Source organism: Notamacropus eugenii, chromosome 2, assembly GCF_028372415.1.
Source record: "Notamacropus eugenii isolate mMacEug1 chromosome 2, mMacEug1.pri_v2, whole genome shotgun sequence".
NCBI lineage: Eukaryota > Metazoa > Chordata > Mammalia > Diprotodontia > Macropodidae > Notamacropus > Notamacropus eugenii.
Genome location: NC_092873.1, coordinates 398,238,714 through 398,258,208, shown reverse-complemented (window position 1 = coordinate 398,258,208; position 19,495 = coordinate 398,238,714). Strand labels below are relative to the sequence as shown.

Sequence of the window (19,495 nt, the reverse complement as noted above, 5' to 3'; positions counted from 1 at the left end):
TTTATTAAAAATGCAGAAATTTGAGTTATTTTTTAAAGTCTATGCTAATGGTGGGCATGCTACTCTTGTGGGAAAAGATGGAGAGACACAAACTAGATGTTAATATAACTAGATGTACTTGAACCTGGTCAGCCATATTCAATAATATATTCAATTATATATTGGCAGGAAAACTCCTGTTGAGTACTCCATGGACCTATGCTTGGCCCTGTGCTGTTCAAGATTTTTCCAAGTGCCCTGGGTAAAGACATAAATGCCATGCTATATTTTCAGATCACATAAAAGTAGGAAGATTAGCAAACAGACTATCAAAAAAAATCTTGAAAGGTCAGAGCAATGGGGTGAGTCAAATAAGATTAAATGTAATAGGAACAAATGTAAAGTCTTACTGGGATTTAAAAAAAACTTCAAAAGTAAAATACTGGTTTGTCTAAAAGAAATCTGAGGATTTTTATGGACTACAAGTTCAACATGAGTCAACACTGGCACGAAAAATAATTCCATCTCAGAAAACACTAAGCGATACATAGAATAAGAAAAGGATGATCTCTTGGTACTCTGCTCTGGTTAGAACACATCTTGGTCTACACTGGAGTTCTACAATTTAAAAAGCACGGTAATAAAATGCAGAGAGTCTAGAAGAGGGCAAACAAAATGGTTAAAGGCCTCAAGATATAGTATATGAGCATACATTGATGGAACTGGGGATGGATGACAGCTATCTTCAAAAACTGGATGAACTGTCACATGGAAGAAAATTAAATTTATTCTACCAGGCCCCCTAAGGGCAAAATCAACATCAGTGGGTAGAAGTTATAAAGAGAAAAGTTTAGAGTTGATGTCAAAACAAATTTTCCTAACAATTAGAACACTTCAAAAGTAAAGTGCATTGCCTTGAGAGTTGATGGGTTCCTACTCATTTGTTACCATTCAGTCATTTAAGTCATGTCCAACTCTTCATGACCCCATATGGAGTTTTCTTAACAAAGATACTGGAGAGGTCTGCCATTTCTTTTTCCAGCTCATGTTATAGATGAGGAAACTAAGGCAAATAGGGTTAAGTGACTTGCCTATGGTCACAGAGCTAGTAAGAATTTGAAGCTGGACTTGAACTCAGGAAGATAAGTCTTCTTGATTCCAATTCCATTGCTCTATCCACTGTGTCAGGGAGCACTCTCATCTTAGACATTGGTAGTCTTTAAAGTAAGGCTGGATGAACACTTGTCTAGTACGTCATGCTATGGATTCTTTTCAGGCATTCTAAATGGCCACTGAAATCCATCCTAATTTTCCACTTCTCAAATTTTGTTCTTCTGTAAAACAGAAAGGAAAATAAACAACCAGATTATTTTCAAAGTCCAAATTAATCAAAAGGTCTTATTCTTACAGCCAAATAAAACATTAGTGAAGACTAGATTTGCATGGGGGCAGAGCCAAGATAGCAGAGAAAAAGCAATGACTCTTCTGAGCTCTCCCCCAAACCCCTGTGAACACCATTAAATAATGCCATAAAACCAATCTTGGAGCAGCATATCCCACAAACAGATGCAGTGAAATAATTTTTCCAGCCAAAGGCAACTTAGGTTTGCAGAAAAAGTCTGTAACACCTGGCTAAGAATGGATCACAGTCCAGTGCAGGTTGCTCCAGCACATTCCCAGTCACAGCAAACTAGGAGCAGGCCTTGGGGGTGACTGAATCAGCATCAGTAGCAGCTGTGGCTTCCAGAGCTCTCAGTCACAGACAGGAAGGAGGTCAAACAACTTGTCAGAAGGATAATACAGTGGTCTCTTTGTTAGCACTATGGCAAGACTTTGTTACTATGCCCATACTTGGATCCAGGTTGCAGTCCTGGGGGCAGTCCCAATGTGAGGAGGAGCACTAGAAAACCACAGCTTGTGGCCACAGTGCAGCAGGGGAACTTCTTCATGGTTCCAGGGCAGAAAAGAGTGCTTGTAGCCACTCACAGCCCAAAGCATCAGCCAGAAGAGTAGTAAACACACCTCTCTTTAGATCATACCAGTTTGGAAAAACTAAAAATTTACAGGTCCCTAGAAGTATCTCTGAAAACAGCTGCACAAATCCCTGAAGTCTGGGACAGTGAATCCTCCAGCCTGCAATCCACCTTAGCAAAGAGTTAAAACTCAAGAAATAGACTGGGAAATGAGAAAGCAAAAGAAAACAAAATTCTGACCATAGAAAGTTACTATGGTAACAAAAAAGATCAAAACACTCAACTGAAGACAAAGTCAAAGTTCCTACATCCAAAGCCTCCAAGAAAAAGAAAATTAGAATTGAGCAAATGGAAGCTAACGACTATGAAAAACCAAGAAATAATAAAAGAAAATCAAAAGGATGAAAAAATAGAAGACAATGAGAAATATCTTACTGGAAAAACAACTAACCTGGAAGAGAGATCCATGAGAGATAATTTAAAAATTATTGGACTACCTGAAAGATAAATAAATAGCCTAGACATCTTCTTTCAAGAAATTATCGCCCAGACCAGCAGAGCCAGCAGCCTAAGCAGCCACAGCCCACATCCTCTCTTGCCCGCCCACCCCCCTCGCTCCACCCTTCCTCCTCCTCCTGCCCATTGGGTACACCCTCGCCCTTCTGCCTGCCCCTATTGTTCTGCCCCGGCCTCCCACCCTATCTTTTCCCTGAGCTCCCCTTTTCCCTTCACTCACCTCACATCTGAAGTTTTTGGCTTCTACTTCCACCAGTGACCAAAGACTTGACCACTTTACAAAGTCCAAATCCCCAGAACATGGCTTGACATGGACATCAGCATGATTGAAGGTGGATTAAATGTCACTCTCACCATCTGGCTACTTATCCATGGAAAAGAAGTTGGAAGCATTACTGGAAAGAAAGGAGAATCAGACGAGAAGATATGTGAAGAGAGTGGTGCTCGTATCAACTCAGAAGGGAATTGTTCTGAGAGAATAATTACTCTGGCTGGACCCGCCAATGCCATCTTTAAAGCTTTTGCAATGATTATTGGACAAATTGGAAGAGGACATCAGCAGCTCTATGACCAGTAGTACAACTTCTAGTAGACTCCCAGTCACCCTGAGGCTTGTGGTCCCTGCTAGCCAGTGTGGCTCTCTCATTGCAAAAGGAGGATGCAAGATCAAGGGAATAAGAGAGAGTATAGGGGCTGAGGTCCGGGTGGCAGAGGATATGTTACCAAACTCAACTGAGTTGGCCATCACTATTGCTGGCATCCCGCAATCTATCATTGAGTATGTCAAACAGAACTGCATGGTCATGTTGGAGTCTCCCCCAAAGGGGTGTGACCATCCCATACTGGCCCAAGCCATCCAGCTCTCCAGTCATCTTTGCAGGTGATCAGTCCTATACCATTCAAGCACAGTATGCCATTCCACAGCCAGATTTAACTAAGCTGCACCAGTTGACAATGCAACAGTCTCACTTTCTCATGATGCATGGCAACGCCAGATTCAGTGGCACTGAATCCAGCTCTCTAGAAGTGAAAGGCTATTGGGTAGGTTTGGATGCATCTGCTCAGACTGCTTCTCATGACCTCACCATTCCAAATGACTTAATTGGCTGCATAATCGGGCATCAAGGCACCAAAATCAATGAGATTTGTCAGATGTCTGGGGCTCAGATCAAAATTGCCAATTCAGTGGATCTACTGACAGGCAGGTTACCATCACTGGATTTGCTGCCAGCATTAGCCTGGCCCAATATCTAATCAATGTCAGGCGTTCTTTGGAGACGGGTGGCATAGGGAGCAGTTAGAACAATGCAGACTCACCCATAACCCCTTTCTGCTGTTCACCACCCATGATCCATCTGTGTAGTTTCTGAACAGTGAGCACTTGCAGATTTTAAATAGTTTGTAAATTTTTAGTTTCTACACAACTTTATCATCCACTCCTGATTTTTTTTTAGACATTCAATAAATGTTTATTCATTGATTATTTTTTTTAATTAAATTTATTTATTTAACTTTTAACATTCATTTTCACAAAATTTTGGGTTACAAATTTTCTCCCCTTTTGTCCCCTCCCCCCCCAAACACCAAGCATTCTAATTGCACCTATGACCAATCTGCTCTCTCTTCTATCATCCCTCTCTGCCCTTGTCTCCCTCTTCTCTTTTGTCCTGTAGGGCCAGATAGCTTTCTATACCCCTTTACCTATATTTCTTGTTTCCTAGTGGCAAGAACATTACTCGACAGTTGATCCTAACACTTTGAGTTCCAACTTCTTTACCTCCCTCCCTCTCCACCCCTTCCCTTTGGAAGGCAAGCAATTCAATATAGGCCAAATCTGTGTAGTTTTGCAAATGACTTCCATAATAGTTGTGTTGTATAGGACTAACTATATTTCCCTCCATCCTATCCTGTCCCCCATTACTTCTATTCTCTTTGATCCTATCCCTCCCCATGAGTGTCGACCTCGAATTGCACTCTCCTCCCCATGCCCTCCCTTCTATCATCCCCCCCACCCTGCTTATTCCCTTATCCCCCACTTTTCTGTATTGTAAGATAGGTTTTCATACCAAAATGAGTGTGCATTTTATTCTTTCCTTTAGTGGAATGTGATGAGAGTAGACTTCATGTTTTTCTCTCACCTCCCCTCTTTATCCCTCCACTAATGAGTCTTTTGCTTGCCTCTTTTATGAGAGATAATTTGCCCCATTCCATTTCTCCCTTTCTCCTCCCAATATCTTTCTCTCTCACTGCTTGATATCATTTTTTTAAGATGTGATCCCATCTTCTTCAATTCACTCTGTGCACTCTGTCTCTATGTATGTGTGCGTGTGTGCATGTGTGTGTGTGTGTAATCCCACCCAGTACCCAGATACTGAAAAGTTTCAAGAGTTACAAATATTGTCTTTCCATGTAGAAATGTAAACAGTTCAACTTTAGTAAGTCCCTTATGACTTCTCTTTGCTGTTCACCTTTTCATGCTTCTCTTCATTCTTGTGTTTGAAAGTCAAATTTTCCTTTCAGCTCTGGTCTTTTCATCAAGAATACTTGAAAGTCCTCTATTTCATTGAAAGACCAATTTTTCCCCTGAAGTATTATACTCAGTTTTGCTGGGTAGGTGATTCTTGGTTTTAGTCCTAGTTCCTTTGACTTCTGGAATATCCAATTCCATGCCCTTCGATCTCTTAATGTAGAGGCTGCTAGATCTTGTGTTATCCTGATTGTATTTCCACAATACTTGAATTGTTTCTTTCTAGCTGCTTGCAATATTTTCTCCTTGACCTGGGAACTCTGGAGTTTGGCCACAATGTTCCTAGGAGTTTCTCTTTTTGGATCTCTTTCAGGCGGTGTTCTGTGGATTCCTTGAATATTTATTTTGCCCTCTGGTTCTAGAATCTCAGGGCAGTTTTCCTTGATAATTTCATGAAAGATGATGTCTAGGCTCTTCTTTTGACCATGGCTTTCAGGTAGTCCCATAATTTTTAAATTGTCTCTCCTGGATCTATTTTCCAGGTCAGTTGTTTTTTTCAATGAGATATTTCACATTATCTTCCATTTTTCCATTCTTCTGGCTTTGTTCTGTGATTTTTTGGTTTCTCATAAAGTCAATAGCCTCCATCTGTTCCATTCTAATTTTGAAAGAACTATTTTCTTCAGTGAGCTTTTGAATCTCCTTTTCCATTTGGCTAATTCTGCTTTTGAAAGCATTCTTCTCCTCACTGGCTTTTTGAACCTCTTTTGCCAGTTGAGTTAGCCTATTTTTCAGGGTGTTATTTTCTTCAGCATTTTTTTGGGTCTCCTTTAGCAGGGTGTTTACTTGTTTTTCATGCTTTGCTTGCATGTCACTCATTTCTCTTCCCAGTTTTTCCTTCACCTCTCTAACTTGATTTTCAAAATCCTTTTTGAGCTCTTCCATCCTGAGCCCATTGAGTGGGCTGGGATACAGAAGCCTTGATTTCTGTGTCATTCCCTGATGGTAAGCATTGTTCTTCCTCATCAGAAAGGAAGGGAGGAAATGCCTGTTCACCAAGAAAGTAACCTTCTATAGTCTTATTTTTTTTCCCTTTTCTAGGCATTTTCCCAGCCAGTGACTTGACTTCTGAGTGTCCTCTCCACCCCCACCTTGCCTCCAGATCCTCCCAGCCAGCACTTGGGGTCTGAAATTCAAATGCTGCTTCCAGCCTTAGGGCTTTTGGCGGGGGCAGGGCTGTTATTCAGTGTGAGATTAAGTTCAGATGCTCAGTTGGGGGCAGGGCAGCCTCTCAGGCTCAGTTCCCTCAGGGGGTTTATGCACAGACCTTCCACAATGGATCCAGGCTCCTGCCCCCTTGGGGAGTCCCGGTCTGCAGCTGCCTCTCAGCTTCTACCTCCTGGGGGGGCCTGAGTTATGGGGGCACCCCGAGTTATGGGGGCACCCCACTCCCCTCTCGACCCACCAAAGAGACTTTCTCACTGACCCCCGTCACCTGTGGGTGGAGGGGCTTGTGCCACCGCTGGAGATCCCATCCCTGAAGCCTACTCGGATCTGTACCTCTCGGTGCCGCTGCCGCGGCAGGTCTGGCCTGGGCTCCACGTCTGCAGCTCGACGGACCTTTTGCGAGAGGTTTGCAGGTCCCTCTGTGGGTGGAGGGACCCGCGTGGCCACTGGAGATCCCGCCCCTGAAGCCCGCTCGGATCTTTTCCTCTCGGTGCTGTGGCCGCGGCAGGGCTGTACTCGGCTCCCAGTCCCGGCGCCCAGTCCGCAGCGTGAAGGACCTTTTGCGAGAGGTTTGCAGGTCTCTCTGGAACAGAAATCTCCCTCGCTCCAATGTTCTGTGCCCTCTGGGTGCAGAATTCGCGGTGAGTTACTTCTTTGTAGTTGTTCTATGGGTTGTGTGTTCGGAGCTATGTGTATGTGCGTCTTTCTACTCTGCTATCTTGGCTCCGCCCCCCTGATTTTTTTAATTGTAGCATTTTAATTTCTTTCTCTGTTCAGCCGTTAATGCTAAGAACCATATTTAGTTTTATAAGCTTCTCTCTGGTTTGTTTTGTTTGTTTTGGTTTGGTTTTGCTTTGTTTGGGGGTTGGGTTTTTTTTTGGTTTTCTTTTGTGGGGGGCTCATGAATTTTTTTTTTGTTTTTGTCATTGAAATATAAGAGTGGAATATTAATACATTTCAGTTTAGTTCTGTAATGTTAGAATTTTTCAAAAAACAGTTAAAAGATGGACTGGAGCTTTTTCATTGTGAATAGGAAAAAAAAAGAAATTATCAAGGAAAATTGCTCTGATGTTCTAGAACCAGAACCAAAATAGAAATTAAAAGAATTCAACAATCACCTCTTGAAAGAGATAATAAAATGAAAAATTGAAAAATTCTAGGAATAAAAGACAAATTTCAGAGCTCCTAGGTCAATGAGAAAATACTGCAAGTAGCCAGAAAGAAATGATTCAAGTATTATGGAGCTGTAGTCAGATTAGCATAAGATTTAGCAGCTTCTGAATTAAAGGATCAGCAGATTTAGAATACGATATTCCAGAGGGCAAAAGAACTAAGATTACAACCAAGAATCATCTCAGCAAAAGTGAGTATAATTCATTGGAGGGGACACTCAATGACATAGAGACTTTTCAAACATTCTTGATTAAAAGACCAGAGATGAATAGAAATTCTGACTTTCAAATACAAGACTCAAGACAGTAAAAAGATAAACAGGAGAGGGAAATCATAAGAGATGTAATGAAGTTAAATTGTTTATATTCCTACATGGGAACATGACACTTGTAACTCATAAGAATTTTCTCATTATTAGGACAGTTAGAAACAGTATATGTAGATAGAGGACATAGGTGTGAATTGAATATGAAGGGATGATATCTTAAAAAAAATAAAATTTAGGGGTAAGAGAGGAATGCATTAGGAGAAAGGGAGAGGTAGAATTGGGTAAATTGTCTCACATAAAAGATGCAAAAAAAAGCTTTCACAGTGTTAGGGGGGGAAAGGAGAGGAAAGGGGGAGTGAGCAAATCTTACTTTCTTCAGAATTAGCTCAAAAAGGAAATACCATGCACACTCAGATGGGTATAGAAAAATATCTTACTCTACCAAAAACTAGGAGAAAGAAGGGACAAGAAAAGAGGTGGGGGGGGGGAGTTGATAGAAGGACGGGCAGATTAGCGAAGGGGGTAGTCAGAAGCAAAACACTTTTGAGGAGGGACAGGGTGAAAGGAAAGAAAGAGACTAAACAGAGGGAGGAAAAGATGGAAGGAGATAAGAATTAGCAGTCATAACTGTGAAAACAAATTTGAAGCAAATTTCTCTGATAAAGACCTCATTCCTCAAACATATAGAGAATTGAGTCAAATCTATAGAAATAAAAGTAACTCCTCAACTCATGAACAATCAAAATATATGAACAGTTTTCAAATGAAGTAATCAAAGCTATCTATATCCATATGAAAAAATACACTAACTCACTATTGATTAGAGGAATGCAAATTAAAACAACTGTGAAGTACTGCTTCATACCTATTAGATTGGCTAATAGGACAGAAAAGGAAAATGATAAATGTTTGGTGGGAATGTGGGGAGAATAAGACACTAGGAACTGTTGGTAGAGTTATGAACTGATTCAACCATTCTGTGGAGCAGTTTAGAACTCCCCCTCCCCAAGGGCTATAAGACTTAGCAATAACACTGCTAGGTCTGTAACTAAAAAGAGATTTAAAAAAAAAACAAAAATGACAAGGATCTATACTTACACAATATTTATAGCAGCTCTTTATGGTGTCAGAGAAATGGAAATTCAGGGGATACTCATCAAATGAGAAATGGATGAACAAATAATGATTGTAATTATGACGGAATACTACGGTGCTATAAGAAATAAGTAAGATGCTCTCAGAAAAATCTGGCAAGATGTACATGAGCTGATGCAAAGTGAAATGTCCTGTATACAAAGTAATAAGAATAATGTAAGATAATCAGGTGTGAATGACTTAGCTATTCTCAGCAATACAATGATACAAGACAACTCTGAAGGATTTAAGATGAAAAATGCTATCCATATCCAGACAAAGAACTGATGTTGTCTGAACGCAGATTGAAGCATGCTTTGTTTTTACTTTCTTTATTATTCTTGAGGAAAACTTAAAAAATCATTTTACATGTAATTGGAAAAAATAAAATACTAAATAAAGTGGAAAAAGAAAAGTCACAAAAAGACTAAATTCGCTAATATTTATCTCAGCAGTTAAAAGAGAATTTTCAATTACTTCTCCCAGAAGCCACTAACAAGGAATTGTAAGGGTCTGTTAAGCATAAACAAAGATTCTTACAGAAGAATAATCATATTCTTACGTATCACACATCATATATTCCTAGGATGACCCACATATAAGCCAAGGACAAGCTTTTAAGCTTCTTCTAATAATTGAGAAAACAAAGCACAAATATGATTTTTGTCCCACAAGGAAAACATCAATATAGGCCCCAGGCTTCCCACATTCTCAGGCTGCCTCATAAAGCCTCAAAAATCACGCTGCCCTGCTAATTGGCTAAACTGTTATCTTTTCAAAAGGCTTTGACTTCAGGTGATGAATGATGATAATATGCATAAACATCTTTAATTGATGCCTCTATGAATAAGTACCCGTGGAGATAAACGATGGACTAAGCCTGTCATCCATAGACAAGGACCACACTTGGGTTCACATGCAGCGAATGTGTTACTAGGGCACATCTTGACAAAAAGTTATAGTTAAGATTCATAATAAGAATCACAGTTGTAAAAATAATTATGATCCTTCAAGGAGAATATGCAAGTTCCCATACTGTACCTTCCTTAATCATTCCCATTCCTTCAGACTAGCAAAACTATCTCTTCATCCCTCCCTGCTAATCCTTGTCTATCATTGCCTCCAAAATATTGTCCCAAAATTAACCTATTTAGGGACCTTTTAGTATTTAACCCTACCCTTATTCTGACAACTATGTACTCTATTAATTTGGAATTTACATATTTGCTTTATGCTTTACTTTTGTGGGGGTATTATTTGTGTGACTATAAAACTTTGCCTATTCTTTTGCATATTTTGCAGTCAACCGTTCTTATACTTTAGGAGCATGGGGTTCAGATGTTTAATGAGTCTATGGAATTCTATCTATGGAAATTCCCCTTCACCCCCCCTTTTTTTGCAGATTAACAACTCATCTATAATTTATGGTCTTAAAGCACCCAGAGGTTATATGATTCGCCCATGTTCTCAAATCCAGTATACATTAGTGTCAATACTCAAACCCAGGTTTTCCATATTCCAATATGATCTCCAGTTCTATTGATGTCACTTCTCCATCCACTTTTAACATGTGTCCAGTCTGGTGGTATCAGGTCATGATCAGTATAACCCTGTATCACTCTGGACTTAAAGATAGTTTCTATGTTCCATAGAAACTATGGAAGTTGCCTCTTCTCCTTTGATGCTATCTATGATTGATACAAAATTCTTGCTAAACTATTCAAGAAACTAGATGTCATTAGTGAGCACATTTGATAACACTGTCATTTAAATAGTTCATCTCAATCGTAAAAGAAATAAATGTCACAAAAAAGATAAATTCTTGTGGACAAAATATACAAATAAGAAGGAGGGTGTACCAGAGAATATCAAGGTCAGAAGGGAGTTCAGGGATCATCCAATTCAATCCCAGTTTGAAAAGAAATTGCCCTCTGCAGCATCAGTGATAGGTGACCATGTACACATGATGACCTCCAGTCAACGGGTACTTTCTAAGGCAGCCCATTCTCTTTACAAAAGCTCTTGGAATTCACGCATTAAAACTATACTCTATCTCTGTGACCTCTATCTTGGATTGGACAGTTCCTGTTAGAACCTTCACTTAAGGAGGACACCCAGGTTCACCATGTATCATTATCTAGCCTGCACTCTGATCTTTTTCTACCGTGCCCCTATAAAGAGTATCTTCATCACCACTCCATCTTTTCAGCTTCCTTTTATATGTCTTCTTCCCCTATCAGAATATAAGTACCTGTAGGGCAGAGACTGTCTTTCTGTTTGTATTCCAAGTGCAATGCCTAATATACGATATAAAATTAATAACTGCTTATCACCTTACTGTTCAAGGGAAGATCTTCACAAGCCTTTTTTTGAGTCTTTTCTTATACAACAGTGTCAATTATATGGATTTACAAAGAAAGACAAAATATCAAACATGAACTTAGCATCATCACTGTCCATACCTGACTTACTGTTATATTTTCTAAGTGGCTTCTCATTCACTAATATTCTGGCATCTGCTGAGAAAAATCACAATATTCCAATAATCCTAGGTGGTAATAATGGATAGCATCCTCTAAAAAGAGAGGAATTACACAAGAGAAAGAAATTCTTTAGTCTATTCAAAAGTCTGTCTTTTTCAATATTGTCCTAACTTGATAGCAACTGGTAAGTGGAAGTGCTTACCAGTTCTTGAAGACTATGCCAACAGAGTAAAATCTCTAGTATGTCCAAAAAGCTAGAAAGGCTTCAAGTAATATTGTAACATAGTATAGTTAGATCTAAAATAAGTCTCTTAGAAGTCAACTAAACCAAACTTTCTCTATCCACATCCAAATTTAACCAATGAAGAAACAGTTCCACAGAGGAGAAATCACTTGCTCAAGGTTACACAGAATAAGTGACAAAGAGAGCATTTGAACTCCAAATCCAGCATTCTTTCCACTGTACTTATCTATTTAACTCTGGTGAACAGATTATATGTTTACCACAAGGGTACCAAACTAATTAATTCAAAGATACTCATCACCAGATTTTTATCTGCTAAGTGATGGATTTTTCTAGTGGAATAGCTCAGAAAAACATTCTGTTTGGAAATAAGGTGATTTTTATTGAAAGAGTACTAACTATAATAAAATCATGGATCATTGAACTAATGAAATATTATAACTCTCAACATCCATGCTTGAGGTCAGAGGTAGAAGTCATTTGAACACAAGTACTAAGTCAAAGTGATGCATTCTCTACACTTTCCATATATCTAATGACCGTTCAAGAATATCATTTAATAGTAATAATGATGGGAAAGTAAGCCTTGGTCAGTTGGTTATATTTGCTCCATGCTAGCATAAGATCTGGTAAAAAAAAATGCTACAGGAATTCAATGGCACTATGCAAGTAGAATTGTAACACATTTTATGGAACTTAGCATCTAAGGTAAAAATAGGATCAAACTGAAAGAAAAGAGGTCAGTTCCACTGCATATTAGACTTTAAATTATCTCTGATTCTGGAGTTATTGTTATCTCTGCTGACTTTATCCATGAAGCTGATTGAAATGTAAGTCATCCTAGATTATTTCTTCACTAACATGTTATTTCCTCTTACTGGCAAACTCCCAATTTCTCTACTGTGCAGCCATCCCCTCAGAGTCAAATTATACTGTATGATAAAAGAAAATCACATGCCTCCAAGCACAGGCTCTTTGGATATTCTCTTTTGAAACCCTCCTTATATCTGTAGCATATAGGAAGCAGAGCCTAAATGCCAGGGCAAAGATCTGACATCCTGTGAGGTAAATCCCTTAACCCTTCAGTGGCCCTGTTTATTCACCTGTCAAAAAGGGCCAGCTTGCTTGAAGGGATTTTTTGGGGAATGGAATCATTTTGGTAGACAGTTTTGAATTGCGAATGCTAGGAAATGTCATTCTCATTCAGCAGTCCTCATTCTTTATCCACTGATTTCAATGCCCTTGATTAACATACAAGATTTCCAAAATTCTCTTTACAGACAACTGAATTGATTTGATAGTAAGTTGAATCACCTCTTTTTAACAAGGGTAGGGGAGATAAGAATCTGGAAAGAGTAAAGCCATGCCTATATAAAACAAGCCTTTTGCAATATTTGACATATCTTCTTAGAAAATGTTTGCTTATACATCTAAACATCAAAGGGAAATATTTTCTGTGCATAATTATGCTTTTTTTTCTGATACAAGAGGTTTTTCTAATCAGTGTACTTTGCCCTTCCAAAAGGATACTTGCCATTGTTCTAGTTAAAGAAGCAAGGAATTAATCCATATTTACTCTTTTCTACTTGCCCAATTATTTCTTGTTACTCCCTTCTTTACCTATGATCATCTCTTTGACTCTAGACCCCATAATGCACGTCTATTTATGGAGAAATATGAATGGGGATCCTCATGCCCTCCATAATATAAAGTCAGAGAGTCCTCATCCCAACTCCCACTCACACCAATGATTTTTACCTCTGAGAACAAGGCTAAATTCCTCCCCCAGAGTCATAGAGGTACCTACCAGAAGTTGGAAATGATTATCTAAAGGCATTGGTTCAACTTGCCAGTGATATACTTCTCCATTCCCCCAAGATGATCAGTTGAGACTCAATTAGGTATACAGTCTTAAGTGGTTTTCAGACAAAAAAAAAAAACATATTTACTACAGTGGTACTGTAAAGTGAGATGTAACAAATAGCTGCCTGCTACTTGTTCCTCAGGATTAAAGGTTCTTAAGCCCCCAATTTAAAATAAAATGTAATCAGAAATATAAATAATTTTAAACACTGGCAAATTATCTTCTTCTTTCTTCTCTGACAGAACAGTCCTCTCTTTTTAACAAGAAGAACAACTGAAGGAAAACACATTAGAAGCTTTTAATTCCAATTAACTTTGCTTCAGATCACTGTGTAATGCTAGGTGACTCACTGGTCTTTTGTAAATTGGGGTGAACATCTCAGAAATTAATAAAGGTTGATGGGAGATGCAGTGGAACAGAAGCCAGATAAATATCCATTCCCACCTAGTTTGATGTTAAAAATATCAGAGGAGAAGAGAGATTATTCCAAGCCATTTTTAAATATTTTTAAATAGCCATTGTTTTGGATTATTTCAGTAGCTCACATCTTTATTAGTGCAGATAATTAAGTTAACTTTTTGCAGCTTTGTTGTTAATGCATTAAGAAAGGGGGCATCAAATTTCAGCAAAAGAAGTCTGCTCCTTTTGTCTTTTAACCGTGATTCTTCTTCAGTAAAAACATTATATAAGTTTACATGTGTCCATGTATGGGTGCTCATGTACGTATGTGTGTTTACACATACATGCAGAGGTGGGGGGAAACTTGGGAAAAGCTTCAGGAAGGTAAGTAATTACAACTAAGCTAGGATACATACAAAGCGAAATGAACAAGCAAGACAATTACCTGTATAATTCAAACATCTAGACTTTATTTCAATCAAGTTAGATTAGAAAAAATAAAGAAAATAATTTTAAAAGGATGAGTTGAGTTGAATGGAAGTAGACAGCTGATAAGTAAATATCTTTAAAGTGAGGAGATATACAGGAAACAATTTCAAATCTGTTCTCAGACATTTATGACATGTGAGCCTGAGCAAGTCATTTAATCTCTCTCTGCCTCAGTTTCCACATCTGTAAAATGGAGATAAATAATAACACTTCTCTCAAGGTTATTGTGAGGATAAGATGAGGCAATGTTTGTAAAGTATTTTGTGAAACTTTAAAACACTTCATAAGAACAAGCTATTATTTTTGTTATTATCATGATCAGTATTTAGTGAATTATGGGAGAGGGGGATGTGGTACAGCAGGAAGAGTCAGAGGAACTAAATTCTAACCCTGGTAGCATTTGCTACCTGTATGACCTGGGACATGTCACCAGGACCTTAGTTTCCTCATTTGCAAAATGAAGAACTCTAAAATAAGATGCCTCAAGTTCTCCTCAAATAAATGCTCAATATTATTTTCAATAAATAACTGAATATATTTAGGAATGAATTGTCTGAAAAGCAAGATTTTAATTGAATCAGTGCAGATTCTGAGTCTGGGGAGACAGGATGGAGAGACAGGAAGATCATTCGTGATTAAAATATTGTGGATTCCTTTCATTTTGATTTTGGAACATAAGCATTTTACTCCAAGGGAGAGAAGCACAAGGTTCTTTAAGGACAGGGACTTTTGTTAAACTTCTTGGCATTCCTACCAAGTCCTGCATAATACCATACACAGAGTATATGCTCAAAATTATTTCTTCAATGAATAATTGGATGTGTGGAGGAATGAGTTGCAAGGAAAGCAGAAAAGATAGTCATTTTTTCATATTTTATTCAGTTTGTACATGCCGAAAGCAGAGTATATTGTTGAGAACCTTTAGAGGGCATATAAAAGCATCCTGCTGATTCTGAAGAATGCCTTATAGGAGGCAAAGCAAAGCACAAGAAGGTTGTCAGCCTAGACAGGGATATCTGTGTAAAAGAAACCCTTTATGTTTGCTTTATAGACCAACCTCAGCAAGGGAGACCACAGAAAAGGCCGCTACAATTCAGGTCTTCACCAAGCTGAGAATTTTGTATTGATTGATGTCCTGGAAAGGTCTAAGGGGAAGGAAGTTCAGTGGTGAGCAAGTTTTTTGGCACCAGATAGACAACTTTTAATCCAAAAGCAACTTTTAGAAATAGCTTATTCCCAATATCTGAGTAAAGCAGTTAAGGTTCTTAGGCTGCCTTTGGCCCAGTGGTCTTGCAAGCCCCTTGTTCCAACTGCCATATGTAGTTCTTAAGTCAATACAGTTGAAGCCTTTCCCCTGTCTCCTAATGGTCTCTCCTAAAGGGCACTGAGATCAATGTTTGATATATTGGTCAGATTCATTCATTCAACAGAGCAGCTTGTCATTATATTGTCTGCTGATGCCTTCACTGAATGTCTCTTATGGAAAGTTGTGAGTGTGTGTGTGTGTCTGTGTGTGTGTGTGTGTGTGTGTGTGTGTGTTGAACTGAATAGATTGATTCCTGCTGACTATAGGTATATAATACTCACTTGGATCTCAAATTTACTGTTAAGGATACTCATAATTGGGAAAGTATATAAAGAGAGGGTTAAAATTTTGTATAATTTCTAAATCGTAGAATCACAGTTACAGACTTGTAACAAATTTCAGTGACCATCTAATCTAACTCATACCAGAAAAAGTAATTCTCTCTACAGTATAGCAGACAGGTGGTCACCCAGACTTTTCTGAAGATTTCTAATAATGGAGATCCCACTGCCACACAAGGTAGCCCATTTCATTTTTGGAAAACTCTAATTGAGAGCAAGTAGATGGCATAGTAGATGGAGCACTAGGCCTGGGGTCAGGAAGACATGAGTTCAATTCTGGCCTCAGACTTTACTAGTTATATGACCCTAGGGAAGTCCCTTAACCCTATTTGCCTTAGCTTCCTCCTCCAGAAAATGAGCTGGAGAGGGAAATGGCAAACTACTCCAGTATCTCTGCCAAGCAAACCCTAAATTGTATCACAGAGAGTCAAACACGACTAAAAATTGACTGAAGCACAATTTATAGCAATTTTTCCTGACATAAAACCTAGTGGAGGTAGCATGGAATATTCAGAATGAACTTGGAGTCATATGGCCTAAGCTCAAATTCTGACCCTGCCACTGTCACTTGTGTATCATCTCTGGGCCAGACTTAGCCTAGATCAGAGGTGTCAAACCTGTAGCTCTGAGTCTTGTAGAATTAATCAACAAAATAAGTAAAAATATAATAAAACATTGATAATATCACATTTAAGTCAATATGAGGCCCACAGGCATCCTTAAGCATGTACTGTTAGTGACCATTTCTATTTAAGTTTGACGCCACTGCTTTAGATGATCTCCAATATTATTTCCAAATCTAGACGCATGAATCAAAATTTCACTCTCTATAGCTTCCACCCATTTTGGCCCTCGTTCTGTTCTCTTGGCTGACACAGAACAAATCTAATCCCTCTTCTTCATAACAACCTTAAAAATCTTTAAGGCACTTGTCTTTCTCCTCTCTATACACCATACAGTCTCCCTTACTAGTCTATTTGTTGTTCCTTAATCACAGCAGTTTGACAATCCATTTCCCATCTTATGTGATGTGGAATCTTACAGATATTTCTCCCAGGGTTTCCCTTCACGTCATATGCATTTAAATTTTGGTGCCAGAACTTTCATCTCTTAAAGAATAACATTTGTCTGTCCCAATCTGGTCATGTCTACCTTTCATATATTATTTGACTTGCCATCACCATTACAGGATAAAACTGAGTGAGGTAGAATTACAATCCATCACTTCCTACACAATTTCAAACAGTTCCTCAGGCAATCACCCAACCAATGGAGCCTAGTTTATTACAGATCGATAGTGTAAGACTGCATAGTTTGTAGAGAAGACTGATATGAAATTTTTCCCATTTTTAAAATATCATTCTCTTGACACTAGCCAATGCTTTATCAGTCATCCACTCATCACTTAAGAACATCCCAAAATGTTCACAGAACCATATTGTTCTCTGTAAAGAGAGAAAAGAAAAGATGAGTAGATATGGTCTGTTTCCTATGGTTGAAGAAATATACTTTAACATGGATTAAAGAACTCCAGGATAAGATTTATGAAATCAATAAAGTAATTATTTCTGTAAAGTGATTACATGTAAGTGCTGATGGGTTATAGAGAAAAATAAAACCTCTCCTCTAGTGTTTTGGTTATGCCTTTCTATTTTGTAGTAGCAAAGAACAGAAGTTATTACACCTTCCCTGGGCCTGCACAAAATCTATAACTCAGGTCCTGGGAATATGCTTAGTAGCTATATCCAAGGAGGATAAAAAGAAAAAAGGAAAAGCACTCAGAATGGCAAACACCACCTGAGAGAAGCCTAACCCCAGCCAGCCAAGTTCTTTGCCTAGAGACTGAGGAAGCACAAGGGGACAGATTATTCAGTCCCAACAGAAGCTCTGGGGGTAAAGCAATTTCTTAGCACTGGCCTTGCGGAGGTATAATATGAAGAAATGATGACTGATTGGGATCATCCTGTGATCTCTTTATCCTTCAATGAAGCTTATGCCAGTAAAACAGACATAAGTATGATTCATTGTATACGATGATGAAAATCTTTCAAATTCAAGAAAAAATTCTCCAATGTCACTTATCACATTAAACCACAATCTTAATATAGTTATCTGTGTACTTGCTTTATTTTTATACCAGTTTATGAGCTTCTTGAAGTCAGGAGTCTTCTTATATTCATCTTTGTAGGACCCAAGAAGATCTGTTTTAGTGCCTTGCATATAAATGGATCTGCTTTTAAGAAATATCAGTTTGGCAGCTGTGTAGAAGATGGATTGCACAGGGGTGAGATATGATTCTAGGAGAAAATCTGATGATACATTTGATTCAAGGAGAACACTTAAGAAACTATCTGGAGAGTACAAATGAGAAGTAAAGATCTGGGCATGCATTAGAGCAGACAGTGTTAAGAGGAATAAAGACAGATGGAAGGAATGCAGCATTTTTGCTAAATCCAACATAAGATTGAAGATATTTGCTAAATAATCCCTAGCCTCAAAGAGCTTATATTCTGTTATGGAAACACCCCCCTGAAAGCACACAGAAGTAAACCTCTTCACTCCCTATCTGGTCTAAACTCCCATTTTCTCAGCTTCTAATGGTTTTCTTTTGACAAACCTCCCTTCCTCCTATCATTTAGATTTACCTTTGTTAAGTCCTATGCCCTCAGAACAAGTTTCCTTTACCCTTCAAGGTAACAATTAGCTAATGCTATAAATTAACCTGAAACAATGAGTTTATTAGAGGAGACTAGAAGAGAACCCTTGGGCTCTCAATTTTAATGATGTCTTTCCGTATCCAATAAACCAGGTAGAAGGGGAAAGTCAAAGCTTGGTAAACTGTTGGGGGAGATGCTCGAAGGCAATCTATACAAGATGTCTTATGACACAATTTAAAGGTAGTCACCAGCCATTATTCTTAAAGTCTCCTCCATTTCTATAGCTTGCTTTCATATTAGGTTTATCCAAATCCAAGACTCTCAGATCTCCACTATCTCCTGTTAGTCCTTTGAAAGTCAGCTACCAATATTTTAGTGTTAAAGTGTGAAAGAGGGTGGGGGAAAGGGTGGCAAAAAGACTTCCTGAATCTCCAGTCAGTTGTAAAATCATAGATCTATCGTTGAACAGAGCCTTGGATCATCCAGCCAAACAGCCCCATTTTTCTTCTTCTTTTTTTTTTTTTATTCTGAACTTAAAAAATAAAACAAGTGCAAACTGAATTCCTAGGTAACACAAAACAAATGGGAAACTGAAGTCCAAGGTAACACAAAAAGTAAGAAGCTAAACTGGGAATTCTTACCCCCAAGCCATCTAACTCTATGCCAATTGCCCTTATGTGCCCTTTTATGTAGGTTACGGCACATAATGCCAACTTCTCTATTTGTTAGTAATTGTAGTCAAACTATAAATCAGAATGCCTTTCCTCCAATTTATCTATATTATATAGCTATATATTTATATATATTACCAATTTATCTATATTTATCTATATTACCAATGATGGGGTACTTGGGCTTGTGCTTGGACCCCAGTTTTAAAAATCATACTTCTCCCTAGCCTCAAAACACTATCCCTGACAATTTTCTGCCCAGCCCAAGGACACTATGCCTAGCACTAACTCACGAGTGGGCCAC

General features: G+C 38.5%; 1 pseudogene; it reads left to right on the top strand.

Annotated features, from left to right (window-relative positions):
- The first annotated feature begins 2,778 nt into the window (after window positions 1–2,778).
- Window positions 2,779–3,841, top strand: LOC140524096 (poly(rC)-binding protein 2 pseudogene; annotated as a pseudogene).
- Window positions 3,842–19,495: the final 15,654 nt, after the last annotated feature.